Below are 4,457 nucleotides of genomic sequence, written 5' to 3' on the forward strand. Positions count from 1 at the left end.
TAGCTGTGGCTGAACAAGATGAAATTATAAATATTTATTTACCAGCATTTGGTCTTGTATTTTATGAAGCACTAAATTTAGCTAGTTTAAGTCTAACAAAAGGGATTTCTTATTATACCTCTGCATATGTCATTGCTTATTTAGATGTGCCAGTTTTTTCCCCCACAGTATTTGGGAAGGAAGTGCTTGCCATCTGCAGACTGCAAGTAGGAAATGTTTATTTTCTAAAATGCTCAAGAACCATTATTGGTCTCCAGCCCCTCTGAAGTCAACAGGAGCTGATCAGACCCCTATTACTGCTGAGACAAAGTTAAAGAAAAGACGGGACTCATGAACTTAGAAAGTACAGGCAGGTAGGAATCTGATAAGCTACTTTACACACTAATGGTGAAGCTAGACTGTGGACCAAATTGTTCTCCTAGGTACAAACCTCCTGGCACATGGAGAAAGTTCACATCCAGATCCAAGCTTCATGGTTAGCTTGCTTTCATAGAATAGACAAAGTTTGGTTAATGTTTGGAACTAGAGTTGTAAGCTCTTTTGGGCTGGAGTCGTGTCTACCTCTGTGCTAAGCAAAATGGTGCACTGACCCTGATTTGTACATTAGGTTCAGTGTTAAACAGAATAAAGGGCCAGATTGTGCCTATGAGGTAGCAGCCCACATTCAGTGTGGTGGAGAATTGCCAGGAGCTCAAGAGGATTTGGCAGTCTCCACACAGAGGCAGACATCTAGAGTTATTTCTCTGTATGCCCAAAACTGAGCATGATGTATTCAGTCAATCACACTCACCTTACAGGATGCCCAAAGTTCTCCATTGTTCAAATGAACCATTTCTCTTCTGGTGATTCAGATATCATGAAGCGTAAAACATATCAATTTGTCTGCATATGTTCATGCGCATTCTGTTTCAAAGACATGATCTATGTGGGAGAGCCATTGGGTATAATGATTTTTCCATGTCTCTTACATTTCAGATTTTGAAGGAATACACTAAATAGCCCTATTTTAAAAGGTCAGTTCAGAAGTAGTTTGTTGCCCTGTTTGTGTTTAACAGTAATATATCACATTCAAATCCCTCCCTTGAAACAGGACCTTCCAGGTCATTCTCAGTGGTAGAATGACCATGTGAGTGCATACAGATATTTCAAAATATTCATCTGCATCGGGATACAGCTTGATAAAAGTAGTGCTCTGGGCTCTGAAATGGCTACCTTTCTGAATCTCCAAGCACAGTTCAGGAGGTTCAGTATTAACTGTGAAGTATGAATTTAGGGTTCAACCATATGAAAAATATTTTCTCTTTTTGTTTCATAATTACATTCAGTACCTTTCTGGTAAGATGACGTTCTTAGGTGCTGGAACATGTCCTCCAGGAGAGCTTCAGACAGAACAGATCAATATGCAAAGTGTTAGTTTCATCAGCTTCTGAAGTGGTAAAACCTGACTTATAGAAGGCATTAGAACATGGAGTTCCTTTTGGCATTGGATTAGGCTTTCCCTACAACAGCTAAGGGCCCTGGGGTGGCAGGAAAGGGTCAGTGATTTTAATGAGTCATCCAGCTAGGTGACTCATCTGGTATTTGTAAATTTGCAGTTAAAACTAAGGCAAAAGTTGTCCAGGAAATACACATACAAATATGTTTGGTTTTCCAAATGCCAACTTTCTTCCACATATAGCTGCTGCTGAGTTCATAAACACCATATGTGTTTGAGAAAATAGAGCTGGGTAGACTGTGTGACAGAAGTTTTGATAGTGATGAGGCAAAAAGTAGGACAAGCGTAGGTGAGGCAGTAAGGGCAGAGGTAGAAAGGAGGTAGAAAACTGGAGGGTTTTCAGGTGGCTCAAACTCAAGTAAGTAGGATTAGAAAACCAAAGAATTTGGGAAAGCATCCAGTCTGATTGCTGTTGGAAGAAACAGCAGCAGTGGAATCAGCATTCATTTACAAGAGTGGTTTTCAAAAGGGAAGTGTCTCTTTCTAGATGTTTCAGTGCTTCCAACAACAAAGCAGTTCCCCAAAACCTTGGTAGATTGTTATCAACAGGTATCCTACACCTGGAGGGTCCAGTTCTGCTCTTGTGTCACTAGGAATTTTTCCACTGAAATAAAAAAGGGGGAAAAAAGACTAACTGCAGTAGAAACAAAGGCAAGATGCGAATGGAAGTTATAATTGTGAAGAAATACCCTCCCCCTCTCTCTGCCCCTCACTTGGGTCAGCCCAGGTTACCCCTCTCTTTCCTTGTTTTCTTCTTGGTTCGGGCTGGTCAATCAGGTGACCTGGCCCGATAAAATTCCTAGGAGGAAGTGGGAGCGCTCTCTTCCTTTTGGTAGGCATTTTGAAAGCTACAAGCAAATGGTGCCTGGCAATTCTCTCTAAGTAAAAACCTGGAAACCTGCCAGGAGTTAGGAATTATATCTAGGCCAGTCACATCTTAAAAGGACCACTGTGTCCAATCTCTATAAAGACTCGAGTGGCTTACGTTTGCTTGAAGTGTGTTCTGACTTGCTCATTCTACACCCTCTCCCCCAACACCCAATAAATAAACGTGTCGGGTTATAGCTTGTCTTGCTGTGCTACTATGGAGACAGAGAGAGGAGGCCTTTTGCTCCTAGTTTGGCCAGCAGAGTTTGTCTTTTTATTTTCCCTCAGTTCTACCTGATGCTATCTTGGGATGCTTTGGACTAAAAGAAGCACCCAGAAATATTACCGTGGGCAAAGCACCCCAACAGCTCGCAGGGTCTGTGTGCCCTAGGCTGCATAGAGCCCTACCAGAGACCAGTGCTCGGGTGGTGGCAGCATTACCCCAAGCTTCCGGGTGTTCTTCAGGAAGAAGAACAGCTGGCTGTAGGCTCCCCAAGAGAGACTCCCAAAATGAGGTTTTGGGTCTGGCACAGTGAGGTGGGTGGCTCTGCATAGTAGAGCCCCCTACTGTGCATGCCACAATAATGACTACTCCAAGGAATGTTGTAGGGGCTACCAGGCATACACGGAGATCCTGGACACCTGAACGTAGACTGAGTGATCACTATGGTAGTGCCTACACCCTTTAGCCACAAGAGTATAAGTTAGTTTTGAAACTGAGACCTGGGCTTCTAAGGCACTCAGGCACTTTAGAACTTGTTATTCTAGTTATTCCAGCAAACCGTTCTGGCCTGAAGAAAGTCTACTAACTAAAATATATATTATTGCTATATAACTAAAAATATATCTTTGCTCATCTGAAGAGTTACTTTCTCTATTATAATGATGGCATCTATCTAATGAAGAAGGCCAGGGTGGCCAACTGCAGCACGTACACCACAAATGGCATGAGCAGTCTGTGTGTGTAGTTTGCAGCAGATCAGGGAGGCAGCAGGGGATTGGAGTGGTATTTGGGGATGGCGTGAAGATTAATTTGTGGGATACCTGCCAAAAGAGTAGGCCCCACTGATGTAGGCTGTAGCCTACGAAAGCTCCTATCTCCCTGAACAAATTAGCTATAAAGGTGCCACACTACCTTGCCACCTGTAGTACCTACAAGACCTAGCGATGGGCAAGAACCCTATTATGCTACGCACTGGAGGAATACAAGGCAGCACAAATTAACAGTATGTCCTGAATGGCACTTAAAAGTCACCAAGACATCTCCATTAGAGTCAGAATCTACACAGTCATCAGCAGGAATCTGGGTTTTCTGTTTGCCATGGAAAAATATGGATTTTTCTCTTTTCAAGGAAAAAAAATCATGGTGTTTCTCTTTTAATGGAGAAAAATGAGGGAAACTATGGGTTTCCCATTGCAGGCTGGCAGAGTTCCAGGCTGCAAGGGGCTACAGGGAGCAGGAGGAGGGAAGTCACAGGCAGGGGGTGCCACTTGCACGTGGCAGCCAGGCAGCATAGTGGAGAGTAGGTCTCCCCAAGTAAGTCTAGGTGTCGGAGGCCTTGCCACTCCACTCTGCCCTCCTGCACTGGGTCCTGCTCACTGGGCTGTGGAGGTGGCTCCAGTTCATGCCAGTTCAGCTAGGCTGCAGTCCCACACCCCACTGTGGGTGCACAAATCTGGGCGGGCATGTATCCCGCCATGACCCTGTGACACATTGTTCAGGCACCCCTCCCATGCCCACTACACACTCCTGCCCTGCCCCACACACTAGGGGACTGGGTCCTGGGGGCATGGGGTAGGGAGTGAGGAGCACCAGCATGGCTGCTGGGAGGGAGAGGTGGGCAGCAGGTCAGGAGTGAGGGGCACTGGCAGGGCTGGGGGATGTGACTTGGGCACCAACATATTAGGGCTACTTAGTGCCCAAAGTCCTAGTAAGAGAAAGGGCCAGGGGGAGCTGTAGGATAAAATCCAAAAATCAAACACCAAACTATAAAGGTATTTAGAATGTATTTTATCATAACGAATGAGGCACTAGCAGGCTTCCAAATTGCTTTAAGATTGTAAATATATCAATATAACACTGTTTTCAACTGAT

The sequence above is a fragment of the Crocodylus porosus genome, unplaced genomic scaffold (genome assembly GCF_001723895.1).
Source record: "Crocodylus porosus isolate Cpor-Errol unplaced genomic scaffold, CroPor_comp1, whole genome shotgun sequence".
NCBI classification, from domain to species: domain Eukaryota; kingdom Metazoa; phylum Chordata; order Crocodylia; family Crocodylidae; genus Crocodylus; species Crocodylus porosus.